The 17,242-nt window shown below is 38.0% G+C and overlaps 1 protein-coding gene across 8 annotated transcripts in view; it reads left to right on the top strand.

Annotated features, from left to right (window-relative positions):
• The window catches only part of PARD3 (par-3 family cell polarity regulator), a 453,974-nt gene that overhangs the window by 197,209 nt on the left and 239,523 nt on the right, over nucleotides 1-17,242 (top strand). The gene's annotated exons all lie outside the window — the stretch shown is intronic.

Here is a 17,242-nt window from a genome sequence, read left to right as displayed (position 1 = left end):
GAGGACAGTGTTATCATATTTATTTAGTGTACATTTATACTGCTTTTGATCTTGGGCTTTTTTGAGACACTAATTAATTCCAACTTTTTTTTTTTTTTTAATTAATAAGCCGGTAGTCATAGAGGTTTAAAGGTCTGAAATTAAAGTTACCTGGCAGTCACTTTATGTATTTGTATGGGTCTGAAATTTCCCACGAAGTGTCTTCAAATGTGTAATGAAAATGCATCTTTATTGTGGAGACTGGAAATATAACAGGAAGCCCATATATAGGATACTCCATATGTAGGATTGTTACCTCATTTTTCTTCTTTATACAATGCGACATGAAAACTTGGAGGTTTTGCATTGAACATAAATGTACAGATTTTGTTTTTTACAGCTATAGGGCATAAAAACAGAATTTGCATTATACAGAGGAGCTTCAGAATGAAATTTGCCATTTGATGCAGCCCAAGCTTCTTACACTGTGCCTTGTGAATGAAGGGGAAGGTTTAGAGTCCAGCACTGGGCTGTTGTCCTGAGACTGGTCTCCTTCATCCACAAATCCCATACCGTGACGTTTGAAGTCCAGCATTGCCAGATCTTAAGATATTCCAAAGATTCTTTACGCAACCCCATTCTTAGTTAAAAAGGAGCCTAAGTAATATCACAGAGTATAAAAACCTGAAAAAAACCCCAAATGTGAACTATTAACTATTTTTGTATCTTGTAATTAGCTGCAGATTAATTTAAAATTGTATATTTTATAAAAAAAGCCTTGTCTTTGATCCTTTTATATTTTCCTCTGCACATTTAATGATAGTGGTAGTTCAGTTACTATTTTCCTCTCAAATGCTGTAGTGTTAGTAGCTGCTGTCTTTGTACCTGCTTGTGTTGAAATGGAAAGTTGGTGTCCATATTTGAAGGCATCTCCTGTAATGGTTCTGCTTGTTTGATGTTTTCGAGGCATGTTTCCCTGTGTCATTAGATTTTCACCATGGCAGTTAATGAAACTGTTTTCTCAGCAATAGAAGTTGGATTAGAAATCTTAATAGTGATCGTCTTATAAAATGTTGGGTACATGATTTTTTTAATATATGATGTTTTATATTAAGTTTTGTGCTGATTTTGGTCTCTGAGCAGCTTAACTAGTTTAATTTATTCACCAATTGGGTAAATAATTGGGCGCTAGTAGTAGTCTGGAAGCGTATTTGTTACCTGAGTTAACTGGTTGAAGTCTGAAATTGCAAATACCATGTTTCCTTCTAGCAACTTTTCTGCTTTTTGTTTTTTATTTGTTTGTGGTGGAGAGAGAGAGGGAGGGAGGGAAGGTTCATTCTTTAAATGTGTTAATGAATCTTCATGTACCTGGAAGACCCAGGATCCTTTTGTGATTTCGTATCAGCAGGATAGTTAATTAGACTGAAACCTGTTTAAAGGGTATGCACGGGAGAAGAAAGCCCGAAGTGAGAGTGGGACGCAGCATAGCTCTGCAGAGTGGGAGGGAAGGGCCTGGCAGGGGGTGGAGTAGCTGCAGAGAGATTCTTCCACTCTTTTGGGGAGTTTTAAACTCTAAAAACTTTTTCAGTATCCTCTGTGGGCCTTTTGTTTCCCACTCGTTAAGCCTTTCACTTCTGTGAAGAAGAAACTCAAGCATCAAGGTTGCTGTCTGGCACAATCAATTAATTTAGCAACTTCCAGTCCTGTTCCTGTGTGCTCGACAGAGCTGTGGAGGGGCTGGAGTGGTCTGAGCACCCTGACAGTACGTGCTTAAAAAGTAGTGGACAGCAGGTCTGGCAGTACCAGTGCCAAGAAGCCTCTAGGGCAGAACCCATTGCAGATGTCAGGGGTAATAATAGTCCTGGTCTAACCCACCTTTACGACTCTTTAGAGAGATAGTAATAAACACTGGATTCATCTTGCAAACTCCAGAGGCCTGTTGCTGGATGAAGGCTCTTCTAGGTTAGATTGTTACTTCTTGAAAAGCTTGCCTCATCTCTTCCTTTTGAATGTAAGGTGGAAAAAAATTCCAGAATTATCTTTTTCAGCTTCTAACATAGATGAACATTCACTGGAATTGCACTTTGAGGAGTGACGGTGTGATGTGCCAAAATAGTGCAATTATTTTTCTGTGGACTCCACCTCATTTCCACTAAACAGAATGATGGAGCAAACTGTAATTCTGCAGCATTGCAGCTTGTTCTGCAGGTGAACCTGTTTCTAGGAAGTCATTATAAGCTGCTGTACCAGGGACTAGTAAGGGCACAGAATTAGATATTTTCAAGTAGTTGTTAGAGAAATAGTCCTGCAAACTTGTCTAGGTTTTAGCACCTAAAAATGGAGGAGTGCATGAAGCCTGTTAAAATTCCTGGAAGTAATTGCTTTTGCTTCTGTCTGTTGTGCTTTACTATGGCTCTGCTAAATTAGAGTGATAGATCAAAGAAGTGGAAAAGACTAAGTCTGCTTTCTGAGTCCTTTAAGTTTTCATTCTGGTTGTATATGCTGGTTAGCTATATCTGAGCTAAGGATTATTCCCAGTTAGTCCCAGAGCCCTCTGGTTGTCCACAGGCCAAATGATCCCTGTATTTCTCAGAATGTTTTGGTATTTATCAAGCCCACGAAGTTATGTGAAACTTTGTACCAAAGAATCATTTCACCGATTTAAAGCCAAAAATCCAAATACAGTTTCAAAATACAGTTAGAAAGTTAAGGATTGTGGGTTTTAATCTTTTGCTCAATTATTTCCTTAATTTTCTCCTATAGGTTGTCAAGAACTAGGAATAAAATGTGCAATCTTTAATTTGATTCTGAAATATCTTAAAAAAAGAAAAAGTTGGGTTTTGTTCTTCACCTTGCCCTCCACAGCACTTTCTTTTCCCCCACAGCCACCGAACTTTGAGGAATAGTTGAAAAATCTTATTTCCTCTGAAATGTATTCATATATACGGTAACGGCACTTTTATTTGAGAAATCTTTTTCTCCTCAGTTCACCTGAAGACTTGCTCAGGCCCTGATCAAATCTGGACTCATGCTGTTTCACACCAGGGAGACATGAAAAGGGAATGCATGAAAGAGTTAAACTTTTCACTAATTCCTTAAGTTTAAGGTCACGGAAAGCTTCTCTCGGGTGGTCATTTTAGTATCATTAGTCAAATATTGGAACTGGAAGCAATCAAGACGCCTTGAACTGAAATAGTATATCCCTTGCTCTGCTGGTGAGGCCTGTTTTGCAGAAAGCACCAGGCTGTGCTGTGTGCTGGGAAGGGGTGCGAGAGCAGCAGGAGAGGGAAATCCTACAGCAACCCTGCTTATTAATTATGAAGCAGTTGATCAGATTTGCAAGTACAGTGAGATGAGTTCAATTAAAACTATATGTAAATCTACATACATACATACGTACACGTGTTTGTATTTGGTATATATTTGTCTTTGCGTGAAAGTAACGTAGGAGAGGGAGTAAAATTTCGTGATTATTACTGAAGAACAGATCTGATTCCTAAAATCCCAGTAGCTTTCTAGTATCTAGCAAAAGCCACAGATTAAAGCAACTCAAATATATTCTGAAATGGGAGTAGTAGTTGGTTACTACTGCTGTCGTCTTGAGCAGAAATGTGCTGTATGGAACACTTCCACCTTTCTTGTTCATGACATCTATCCATAGTAATCGGTACAGTTTCTCTGGTTCCTTTTTCAACAGGATCAGATGTACAAGTAGCATATGGTCACGTACCTCCAGCTGTAGAGTACCTGCCTTCAGCTTGTATTTTCAGCAAAATAAGGCCTGCTTTTAACGTGATTGAATATACGCTCTTAAAACATTTGGATGGTATAAATTTGTGTGTTTCAGCACTGTCAGTTGAAAAAAAAACCAATCAGAGCCTCAAAGGTAGGTTGGTGCATTTAAACCACTAATTTCTTCTGGGTTCTCATGCTCCATTTTACCCATGCTGTCAAATGTCTCATTTAACAACAAAACCCCTGCTTCTGTTTCATTCCTTAACATAAAAATAAAAGGTAGAAATGCCACTTATTTATTTTGTTTAGTTCTGAATGTTTCATAGTGGTATAGCTAATGTATATAAATGTTTTTGTTTTCCCTAGTGTACCTCTTTTGTGTTTCTCCTTGTCTGACAGGTGTATTTTGGCTTTTGTTTCTAGGTTTTGTTATGACTTTAATACAGTGGAAAGGTCTGCAACTACTGTGTTTCATAGCCTGGAGATGGGGAAGCTGAGAGGGTGGCAGCTTTTAAGCAAAATGGACATTCATGGACATGACCTTAATTGTATATTTTGGAAAGAAATTCTTCTTATTATTTGTCTTGGAGTCATGAATGAATTTGAAGTTGTTTTTCAGAGCTGAGGGTTTCAGTTTACATGAAGTAGGAGGTTGGAATAAATGGCTTTATTGCTTGGGGACAGCTGTAGTGGTGATGCTTTTATAAACAGTGTTTCATGCTGGCATCTATCTTGTTCTCCTTTGATAAACAGTCTGTCATTTCATACTGTGTATTAAATAGGTGAGATAGTTTGGGGGCTTTCAGTTATATGCTGCTGTGTAGATATGAATTCAGTGGCATAATGTAGCTCTATATGTGTCCACAGTTAAAAACAAAAAGCCAAACCAAAACTAGAAAAGGTAATTTTACAAAAATACTCATGGGTTTTAATTATTATAGAAAAGCACATGCATCGTGTTCAGGTGTATGTCCTCACACTCAAACACATCCACTCTCATAGATGTGTGTACACATACACAGAAGTAGGCAGATGGGCTGGGCTGGAATTTAAACAATTATACAGCAGCCCAGGTTGGAAGAGACCTGGTCATCTGGTCCAGCCTTTTGTGGGAAAGAGAGCCTAGATGAGACTACCTAGTGATTTCTCGAATCCTGAGAACCTCCAGTGATGAGGACTCTACCATTTCCCTAGGGAGGTTGTTCAGTGTTTGATTGTTTTTATTATAAAAGAAAATTCTTCCTGATATCAGGATATAACCTCTCTTGGTGCAACTTGTACCTCTAGCCCCTTGTCTTCTCCATGTTGCTCCTTATGAACAGAGAGACTCTGTCCTCTTTGTAGTCACTTTAAGTACTGGAAAACCATTATTAGGTCCCCCCTGAGCCTTCTCCAGGGAGAAAAGACCTAACTCCTTCGGTCTTTCCTTGCAGGGCAGGTTCTCCAACCCTTTAATCATCTTCATGGCCCTCCTTTGGACCCTGTCCAGTCTGTCTGTGTCTTTTGTGAATTGTGGTGAGCAGAACTGGGCATGGTACTCCTGTGCAGCCTGACAAGCGCTGAGTAGAGTGAGATGATTGCAACTCACTCTCTGTTACTATCTGCTAGAAGACCTGCTCTGTTCTACAGAAACTTTCTGAAGAGTGTTGGCACACATGAAGGGTATTTTTAGGCTTCCTAGTAACCATAGACTGCTGTTTTCCTGCGCTTTTGGACCAAACTAAATAATCCTGTTATGGTAGTTAATGGTAATAAATTTATGACACCAGGGATATAAGTAATACTCCTTTAAATTATATGGAGATGTTGTAAGAAGGTTTAAATAAATGATTGCTGTTAGTTTTCTGACTTATTTTCTAAATATTTTGCAGAACAGTGTTAACTCTGGCTTGTTTGACTGCTGTCTGTCCATGGTAGCAGGTCAGATAAGGACATCTGAAAATCCCTTACTGGGCCTGGAAAAGCATTTCATCTAGAGGATGTCTCAGGTCTTCCTTGTTTTCTTTCTTCATGCCGTGAAAGAGGTTTATCTCCTCATAGGTTTACTTTTTAGTCTAGGCATGTATAATGTATCTCAACTAGTTGTTTATAATAGAAACGCTCTAGTGTGCTTGTTGCTGCTACCATGCCGCGTCCTCAGAAGCCCCGGTGGGAATGCGGTGTGAGGTAACACCACACAGTTTTGCTCACTGTGCTGACCATTGGTGGTGCCATAGCTTCCTTGCGCGGGCCCTGGGGGCTCCGTGCAGCCCTGCCTGCGGGGAGGAGGTGGCCCCAGGTAGCAGAGCGAGCAATACCAAGCAGGAGCCGCAATTACAGCATGCCCAAGTAATGCAGAAGTGAAATACATTAGTAAAATTAAAATTTGTCCTCATTGCCTTGGTGGGTAATACAGTTAATGAAAATAGATCTAACCAAATTAAGATAATTTATTTCATTAGTTTACAGCACTGTAAAACTTTTCAGGGCAGTACAGCCCTTCTGTACAAACCTGAAATAGATGCAGTTCCGCTATTCACTTCAAAGACCACAAAGGTTAAAAGTTTTAAGTGTATTAAAGCAATTCTGTTAATTGTGTCTATAGAGGATTCTCCCTTGCCCTTGGTAAAATGTTCTTAATTTAAAATTCACATTGTGCTCGTTCTGCATTCTGGCCTTTTAATCAAAGTGTAAATATGTAAGTGATTACGTCTGTCTTTGAGGCTTACAAAAGAAATTCTGCATTTTTGTTTCAGAAAGTGGTACTGGTAGTACATCATAGTGATATTTTACCTGTTTCACCTTCTGTTTAATGTTTTTCTCATTTCCTCTGCTTTATCTTTCTCCTCTTCCTGCCTACCTGCTTTGTTTACAGTTGTGGTGAATTGACCCTGGCCAAAATGCCAGGTGCCTACCAAAGCCACTCTATCACTCCCCCTCCTTAACTGGACAGGAGAGAGGAGAGGGGGGAAAAAAATAACAACAGGCTTGTGGGGTTGAGATAAGGACAGGGAGATCACTCAGCATTTACCGTCACGGGCAAAACAGACTCAACTGAAAGGAAATGTAATTTATTACCAATTAACTCAGAGAGGAGTAATGAGAAATAAAACCAAATCTTAAAACACCTTCCCCCGACCCCTCCCTCCTTTCCCAGGCATAACTTTGATCCTGATTTTCCTCCCTCCTCCCCGCCAGCGGCACAGGGGGAAAACAGGGAATGGGGGTTGGGGTCAGTTCATCACACTGTTGTTTTCTGCCGCTTCTTCCTCCTCAGGGGGAGGATTCCTCACACACTTCCCCTGCTCCAATGTGGGGTCCCCCTCACGGGAGAAAGTCCTCCATGACTTCTCCAGCATGAGTCTTCCCACGGGTTCAGTCCTTCATGAACTGCTCCAGCGTTGGTCTCCTTCATGGTGTGCAGTCCTTCAGGAACCGACTGCTCCAGCGTGAGCCCCCTCACAGGATCTCTAGCAGCAAACCTGCTCCAGCGTGGGCTTCTCTCTCTCCACGGGCCACAGGTCCTGCCAGGAGCCTGCTCCGGTGCAGGCTTCCCACGGGGTCACAGCTTCCTTCAGGCATCCACCTACTCCGGCGTGGGGGCCCTCCACGGAGTGTAGGCAGTCATCTGCTCCACCACCCATGGGCTGCAGCGGCACAGCCTGCCTCACCATGGTCTTCACCACAGGCCGCAGGGGAATCACTGCTCCAGCGCCTGGAGCATCTCCTCCCCGTCCTTCTTCACTGGCCTTGGTGTCTGCAGAATGTTCCTCTCACATATTCTCACTCCTCTCACTCGCCGCAATTACTGCTGCGCAACAACTCTTTTCACTCTCTTAAATACGTTATCATAGAGGCAAAAAACGCTGTCGCTGATGGGCTCGGCCTTGGCCAGCGGTGGGTCCGTCTTAAAGCCAGCTGGCATTGGCTGTATCCGACATAGGGGAAACTTCTAGCAACTTCGTACAGAAGCCACCCCTGTAACCCCTCTGCTACCAAAACCTTGCCACGCAGACCCGTTACATCAGTGTAGGTTTCTACAGGACAGCAGCCAATTCCTTGGAGAGAAAGAGGTGCCATCTCTAAACTTGATCTCCCCAAATCCCTTCTCTTTTTTATTTTCTGGAGACTTGATGTTATCCTTTTTTATTTTCTGTCAGAAAGACACCATTCAAACTTGGAAAGTTATCCTAAATACTGGTTTGTTTGGTATTTTTTTCCCCCTTGTTCCTTTCAAATTGTAAGAAAACCCAAGATTGATAATTTGTTTGGTTTTGTTGCCAAGCCAAACTTTTATAATTCTGCATTAGAAATCAGTCTGGCCTTAGCTTAAGCTTCACCTTAACTTAATTTTCAGTTAACTTAATTTGCATTGTAGAATTTGCTTGGCTTGAAATGGAAAAATAAATGCTTTTGTTTTTTTCTTTGTCTGATTTTCTTCCTGGTACCATTTTTCTTCTAAATGGCTTACATTACTTATTTTAAAGAAATATTTATATTATTAATTTGTAGTGGAAGTTGTAGTCCTTCCAACAATAAAATAGAACAACTTATCTGAACAGGAACATGGATGTGAGGGCTGTTCCCTACTCACTGTAGTTTAGAGTAGAGATTCGGGTAAACCACTGCCGAGTCATGCAAGTCAGTTAATTCCAAACAGAACAGACATAAAGTCGGTGGATATTTTGGGCAAGGAATAAAGATGGATTTTATCTGAATGGGAAACTTAACTTTATCTAAGTTACTGAATAATAGCAGGATGTTTTTATACTTTTTTCATTCTATGAATTATTAAATGAGGAAGATGCTTTCAGAAAAGAGCTGAGTTTGCCCTTTCTGTTGTGAAAGTGATAGTTAATTTGTCTTCCATTGATGAAAAGGTGCTTATTCTTTAAAATCCTGTGTGGACAGGTAATTTTAATGACATGGTTGCACTTTGTTGTAAAGGGAAATGGTACTGTGTAACTTAGCATTAATAATTGAGTTATGTGGAAGTAATTTGTCTGGGGTTTTGTTTTATTTTGGGTTTTAAATTTAATTTCAATTTTATTGCTTAAGTACGAGCATTTCATTATTGAATGTAGTAGTCTGGCTGTATTAAGTGCTTACTGTAATTTATAGAATACTTTGAGAAATGTCATGATTCTCATGAAGTGACACAGCAAGATTTAGTGAGTGCAGCAGCTGAGTGAATGGAATTGTGTCATATGACCTAGTTGATGCGATATACCATAAGATTTTAATTTATTTCATCAGAATAACTGGACAAGAAGAGAAGATAATAGACCGGTCTTGCCAATTTATCCACAGACTGATTTGAAAATAAGTCCATTCTAAATGTATCTTGAATCTTCCTGCAGTTGCATACGAGATAGTTTCCAGGGCTGGGGAGGAGGGTGAGCAGGGAGAATAGGAATTTGGTTTGGTTAGGAAATCAGGATGTAGGAAAAAGTGATTTATTTCTATATATGTCACATGCAAAACAAAACAACGAAAATCCTCAGTTTTAAAAAAAAATTATTTGATCTGATTTAAAAAATAATTAACAATGTTTTCATAAGACCCAACAACTAACTGCCAGCTGCCATGTGGCACTTACAAGGGTTTTTACTGAATCTGTGTGCCAAAGAAAGAAAACAGATTTGTAACTGATGCAGTTACTCTGGTTGAGGGAGCTTCCATACTTGAGATACACAGAATTAAAGCACAACTAGTGTTTCCGTGAAGAAGCAGTAGATCAGAAGCGTGTGAAGCAAGTGGCACTAAAAATATTAATGAACTAAAAATTTTCTGTAATATACTGCTGTAGATATTTTACTTTTGAAATAAATACTACTTTTAAGTATCGACCTCTTCTATGTGATAATTTAAGAATGAAAGTTGCTGCCCAGGTTCCATATTAAGGTGCCACTCACTTTCATGCCAGCTGCATGTGATTACTTTTACTTAATTTGGATTGAAAATTTTATGCTTCTTTTTCCAGTGCAGAGATCACTATTTATGAATTTAAGCAAAATCAGTTGACTATTATTATTTTAACACATTTTCCATTTAAAATATTGTTTGTTTTCACAGTTTAAAAATTAATGTTAAGGGCAGCATACATACACAACTATTTCCAAAATTAAAAAAACACACAACATAATAATTAGCCTTTAGGCTGTATATTGCAAACATTTTTACAGATGGTGGAATAAACTCCTGGGGAGTAACGTATCCGGTATGAGCAAAACCTCTGGTCCTTTTAGTATTTCTTCAGAATCGTAGGCAGGAAGCCAGTGTTCGATCACTTTGTATCAAAGCTGAATCTCCTCTTCCTTTTGGATATCCTCATTTGTCTTCAAAAATCTTTACTTTCCTAGTGTGTAGGAATTCGTGATTGCTTATAATTTCAACCCATTTATCCAAAGCACAGACTAAATTAAATGTTCCAAAAGAAAGTGGTTATATCTTTGAGCATCTCTATTTAAAATTACTGAAAGTTACGTTGAGTATTCTGTCATACCAATTTTATTTATCTTGATTCTCTAGGCATTAATTGTTACAACAAAGCACAGATTTCATAAAGCAAGCCCATCAGTATTTCTTCCTTGTAGTTACACTTCATCACTATAAATAGCTTTCTCTTCATGAAGACTCTTTTTAACTCATCCTCTTATCAGAACTGATGGATTTTGCTGGTGATTTGAAGGTCAGTGAAATTGGTCTCTGTGCAAAAGAAGCATCTTAAAATTATACTTCAGTAGGATAGCGCGTTATGGCAGCATTCTGGGTAGCTGAAATTAATGGGGCTCAAGGACTCTGACTTTTTTTCCCTAAATTAACAAATGTCAGTCTTACTGAAAAGCTGAAGATTGGGTAGGAGGCACTTCAGCTCTGTACTGGTGTGTCAGGGGACAGCAGAACATACCGGGATGGAGGCTGGGAAATGTATAGGAAAAAAAACCCAAAAGAAATTATTGCATTTGAATCTACGTGAAACCATATTCCTACATCATTGTAACGCAGTTCCCTGATGACTTTTTTCATTTTACAGCTACTTATGTTTGATACACTTTGTGCATGTAAATATCAAAGGAGGCACTGTGGAAGAGAAGTTGTGCCCTCCCGTGCCACCCCTGGGGGTTTGAGCACGCTGGCGTCAGGCAGGCTTTGACTCGTCCTACTTTAAAGCCAAACCTCAGAAACCTGGGGAGAATTCAGAGCAGCGCTTGTATCTGCAGTGTGCAGCTGGGATTCTGTTTCAGGGTGGTGGGAGTCATTTCAAAACCGCCTCTCGGCCTGTTTCAGCAGGGCAAGGAGCAGCTGCCGAAGCTCGGCTGGCTTGTGCTGGCTGGAGGCTGAGGGGTGTCCTGGCAAGTAGTGATACCTTCTGGGTCATCCGAGTCTGGAGCCTTTACAAAAGACAAAATTGATTTGATTCATGACAGTGTCTTTCTGTTTGCCAGTAAACATAGAGCAAACTTTACTGTTCATTTCTATAGTTCAGCATTCTTACTGCTCGTCCATGTACACATTGGAGTTAAATGAAGTACATGTCTGTACTTGTTTATATGTTAGTAATACAGAGCACTTCATTAACTGCCCACTTTTAGCAGCAGTATTTTAAAGTGCTGTCATTGATGACACACATAGTGTATATATGCATCTGTATTTTTAAATGTATCCATATATAACTTGTAAACATCATTACTTGATGACAAATGGTTTTCTTGACCTGTGTTTATAAATACTTTCATGTTGTGGAATTCTCAGTCACCTTCCTGGTACTGTGATTATCCTGATAACTTCAGTGATTGTTTTAGAGGAGAAAGTGCCCAGTGTAAACCTCTGTATACTAGAAGAGGTAGTAAAGAAATATAATTTTGTTTTCTTTGAAATTGACTTTGTTTTTTAGCCCCAAAAAGCGATAGTATTTATGGTTAATTATCTATATCTAGCCTGAAATGGCAATGGCATAAGATGCTGGGTTTATTCAATCATGTGTAGCAGTATCAATTTAATTCGTTTAACAATCTGGAAAATTAGTCTCAAGTAATGCATTTTAAAAGTACTACCACTAATTATTGATTTCAAATTCTGATTTGAAGATCATTTTTCAGGAAAGGCTGAACTTCAAGCGTATAGGTACTGCACATCAGTTTCTCAATTTTCAAATCTTGGATTATTTTTCTTTCCCTGTTTTAATGACAATAGTCGGAACTGGGATAGCTTTTAGGTAATTGTGGTGATTGAAATCAAGGAGACTCTAAATGAGATTGGAGGTCAGCAAAGCTATTAGTGTGGCAAAGTTTAACAACACGGAGTCTGGCTAGCGTAGTCTTGCTTCCATCTGCAGTGAGAAGCTTGAATATTGTTCCAAGAAGGAATGTTTCAGAAATGCTCAAATAACCAGTTCATGCTTAGTCCTGTAGTATTATAAATCTGTAAATGGATTCTGCAAGTCACCTCTCATCTCATTTACACAGTGGTTTTTTTTTTTTTTTTCTGTGAAGACATTAATTTCACAGTGTTGGTAGTATAATTTTCTTCCCTTCTGTTTTAGAAGACTGACAGTGCAGATATCACCATCTCTGACACATCATTTTTTCTCTGTACAGTACAGTGTATTTTGTGGCTCTAGTGCAGTAGACTGGCCCAGAAATCACAATCTGGGATTATTGTCTTTGTGTATCCTCAAGGAGTAATATTTTAAAGTCACTGCATCTGTTGGTACTTAAGAGCATGATTTTACTTTTTATTTTTGCCAGTTTTTACCATCTGTGTGTCTGTTTTTTGGCTTCTTGATTTAATTTTTCAGTTTAATTTCTCAGTTGCATTGGGATTTCTTTCTTTTTCTCACACATGCTCTTTTTGACTCATCCATGAACTTACATTAAAAAAAAAATAATTATTTACGGCAGTTGTATAGTAAAACTCTTGGCCTTCACAATTTGAATTTTTTAATGATACCTTTTTATCGAGTCTCTTCTAGTAAATGCACGTCATTCTTGGAAGTGAAATAACTTTTATTAGACTTTGTTTAAGTTTTAAAAAATTAGTTTGGATTAGATTGAAGCATTTTGGCGAGAAAAGCTAGCCTGGTCACATTAAACACATTCTAGTCTTTCATACTCATTTAGTTTTTAATGCCCAAGAGGGAATAATTTTCCTGAGAAATCTGTGTTATAATCATAAACAGACATAATTCAGTAATTTTCTCATGAAACATTGGCTGAAGTTTTGGCACTAATGACTTGAAACTCACACAAGCAGGAACATTTTTGTTTAAATTCCAAGAAAAATACTAATGAAATATATTAAAATAGAAACAAAATATACATACAGTGTGTTACAGACTGTTTTCAATAAAAAGGATGTATCTTCATCAATTGAATAAATGTCTCATGAATTCAGGCATGTTCTAGCATTTCAAGAATGTTCTGATAGTACTTCAGTAATTTTCTCTGCTTATCCCTGAGCAGTTTTTAACAACATACATTATGTAAATAAATTTTTAATGTATGAGGGTAACTGTATAGCACATCTATCAAATATTTTGCTTCTGTATGTGTTTGTGGATATTGAAAGCTCTGCTGCTGCTCTGATCTTTTCCTTGACAGATGTATTTTGCTTCTCACTTAAAAAGTAATACATTCCTTCAGGTCAAATTTAATGGCTCTTTAAAAAATAAGCTGGTTTATTTTTAGCCTTTTTCAAATATTTTGTAGCTGAGGATTTTAAAGTTTATTTTTACTTTCTGGTGTACTTGCTTGCTTGTAGTTGATTTTCAAACTAGGATAAGGACCTGATTCCTTTTTATTTTTTTTTAATTTTTGGTATTTTTTTTTTCCTGGTTTCTAATGAATATTTTACATAGTGCTGCAGAACACAATGAGTAAGAGTTACATTAGAATACTGGCACTAGCAGGTAAAAATGTGTTCCTTTTGGAATACGTGGCTCCTATAATCTATAATACCCTTTCTGTTTGTGTAGGCTGCTTTGATTTCTTAACAATGCTGTAGACCATCAAAAGAACAAAAGAAACACTTTGTTCACTTGAGAAAGCAGTTTTTGAAAGAAAAACGTCTCTGTGAGTTTCCAAAGAGCAGAATTAGTTGTCTTTTCTTCTGTCTGCATAGGCATATAGTTTTTCCTAAATGAACTCTGTAGCCATTTTTTACTGTGTTATGAAACCGGGAGAGCATGGAGGTTTTTTACTTAGTGATTTGAGCTTTCGTTCACACTCAATTCCCATAGTGTTTTGCTGAAAACTTTTTTGTTTTGGAGGAAGAGGAGTGTTAGTGTTTTTAAATTCCCAATTGTCATTAAAAAAAACTTAGTAGGGCTTTCCAGTTTTTCAAACAGACCCTATTTGAGTGGTACCAGGAATGATTTAAACTCTATTTTTCAAAATTTGAGTTCCAAAATTTTCCCTGGCTCTAAGGATTTTTTTAACTGCCAGGTTTAACTTCCGATTTCCCAACAAGTACTCTAACTGTGAATAAAGTGGAAAGCTGAGTGACCAAACCAGTATGCATTTTCCAGTGTACTGTCAGATGTGCGCTTTGTTAGGACACTGTAATAACATCCATGCAGAAATGGAATTGGTTTAGAGTTGATAATATGTGATCAAGAGACTGCTGATCAGTTGCTTTCCTGTAGCCTGAATCTTAAAAAGTTGTATGTTTTCAGTTGAGAGCATAAATTGAGAATAAAAAGTTGGATGCTTTCACTACTTTAGTTTGTTGTCCGTAGGGCTGCTTAGAAAGTGCCAGCGAAAATGATAGTCTCTGCTGTCTTTTCTTTTTCTTGCGTTCCACATGGAAAACAAGTTGGTCTCATATTCTTATGAGATGGAGCTGTGAGATGTGCACATGAGCAGAAGCATGCATACATTGGTCTTTCCATAGTGTTGGTTTACTTTGGGCTGCGAGAATTGAAGCAGTATTAAGAGAAGGGGATTCGAAGTACAATGAGAGCATCCATCTGTTGCCAGCAGCATCCCCTCTGAGCTGAAGCCTTGAATCTGAACTGACTGTGTAAGTCTAAGGATAACCCATATTTGAATGCCAGACACACAGTTGTACTTTACTATATATTTTAAAAGGCTTGTGGGAAGCTAGATGTAAACTTTCATGCTAGATAGTTTCCCAGCTCACTGGTATATTGAATTCATTGAGAATAGGAAGGGCTGGTTCAATTCATTTCCATCCCTTGTATCTCAGTCATTTTCTGCACCGACGCATAAGGATTGATTACCATAGCAACAGTGTTTTAGCTTGTACTAATGTGAATGTGGTTAATGATAATAGAATTATGTAGTCATTTTAAATCCTGTTATATTATTAGGTCATCTGAACCATCCTCTTGCTATGTATTGAGTTACTCCCCATAGCCTATCTTGTAGTTCTTTGTCCACGCTGCTTTTACATGTGTTGAGCAGTGGGGATTCTGCTTCTTCCCTTGGGAGACTTTCACAATCTGATGTATCACCCTATTAAGGATTTTCTTCTGATATTTAGCCTCATTTCACCTCCTTTCTCCCCACTACATGTATTTGTACCACAGAGAAGTTCTGTTCTGATATTCTTCCCTATCCAGCATTTGCAATTAACCCTTCTTCTTTACCTGCATCAGTATGTAACAGCTCACTAGTTACGTGTTTCAGGACTTTCTTATGGGGAAAAACAGGCTTCTAAACCCATCATCTCTTCTTCTTGACTACCTCATTTTGATGGGAAAGTGCCTACTTCTCAAGTACCGTTTAGATGACCTGAACTGCATAGACAAAGAGCTTCCAACTTTCCAGTGCTTAAAATAAATTTGCTTCAGCATATGCCCCGCTAGATTGCTGGTTCTTATGTGTGCATATGTGCCTTGCTCCGTCTGATGTGTATAGTAGTATGTGGTGAGTGGGAAGATGTAGGGGTTTTTTTTCTCATAAAGCATTTAAAGTGCTCCTTAAACCCTTGCCGCAAGTCAGCAGAAGTAACCTCTCAGTTGGCCCTTCTTGTATGACCAGTCTAAAGGTGGATGGGCATAGACATCTGTTATCTTCCATGTACACAGGTTGCACAATTTGTCCTCTCTTGTGATTTACTGTGTTTCTAAATCCTTTCTACCTACATTGTTTTTCTACCATGAAGACAAATAATTTCCAGTCGTGTCCAAAAAGACATACAAGTGGAAGTGCAGTTGTCCTGCTCTACTTCAGGCATTGCACAGTCTGTGCTATGTGTAGGTTCACTAGACCAGCAGTTAGTTTAGAACCGGTAAAATGAAGTCCTTTCCTATATAGTGAGGCTGTGGGCTACCTGCAGATATATTATATCATTTTCATACTCCATGTCTGCTTTTTCACAAGTTGTGGATTTGGTAAATAAGACAGAAGAGTATTGACGTCTTTAAAGTAATCTGTTGTTCTCACTGCTACTTAGGCTTTTTGACTAATTTTCTTCATTAATATTTGATGTCATACAGCTGCACATTTCTTTTGTTTTTATTCATCTACAGTAGAAATAAGTACATATTACATTAATATTCATCCCTACTACCCCAAGAAGGCAAAAGACTGGGAACTGCCTTTTCAAATTAGTTTTAGAGCTAAATTTGCTGCAAAAATATTTGAAGCTGCAGTAAACCCCAGGTATATTAAATCTACCTCAGTATTCTCATTATCTAATTCTTTAATTTGTGATGATTTTTGCTAGGTATTCTTTGAGAGGTGCTGCTACTTTTTCTGAGATTCTTCTGTTTAAGGCTTAGACTAGATTGCATTTCTTAGAATGCATTATCTTACATTTATTCAAGTTTCAATTTCCTCAGTCACCAGGCTTCTCAGTCCACCAGTGTGATATATATATCTGGAAGTCTTGCAAAGCTCATTGATCATGTTTTAAGAGATTGTTTTAAACCTAAGTTGTATTTCACTGGCAAATTTCATCACTTTATTTTTAACTTGCTCTTCCAGATTATTAATTCTTTAGGTAACGTTATCTTGCTGTCAGTCCCTTAGGAAAGTATTAGCATTTCTATTTTAAAGACTGTTTTAATGTTCTTTTGTTTCTGTGTGTATATACACTCTCATTCTTTTTCTCTGTTCATTACTGCCTTCAACCTGGTTATATATAACGAGAGAAAAAGAAGTGCATTTTATTAATTTTAAGGATTCCTCTTGCCTACACTGTCTAGAATATGTGTGCAAGATATTTCTTTAACGTTTTTTTTTAATTAAACTGTAAAAAGTTTGTAGCTATTAATATTAAGGAACTGTTCTGAGCCTGTAAGTAGCTGAGGATAGACCATAAAAGGAGTGAGGAACCTGCTGATTTTAATAGATGAAAATTCACATGTTTTAAACTCATCTGTTTGTTTCTCCCCATATTTTCTTCAAATCATACTGTTCTGATAACACCATGAGCTTTATTAATTTTGGTGAGAAACTATAGCCTTTGTCACAGAATTTTCTAATTTTTTTTTTTTTTTTAAAGCTGGCCTAGCCTTAGTACTGAATCCGTTCTTAATTACAAGATATAGTGACCTTTATCTTATTTCAAAGGTTCACTC

This window comes from Leptosomus discolor, chromosome 6 (genome assembly GCF_034619465.1).
Source record: "Leptosomus discolor isolate bLepDis1 chromosome 6, bLepDis1.hap2, whole genome shotgun sequence".
Taxonomy (NCBI): domain Eukaryota; kingdom Metazoa; phylum Chordata; class Aves; order Leptosomiformes; family Leptosomidae; genus Leptosomus; species Leptosomus discolor.
The sequence above is the reverse complement of the archived record's forward strand: the minus strand, read 5'-3'. Positions and strand labels throughout refer to the sequence as shown.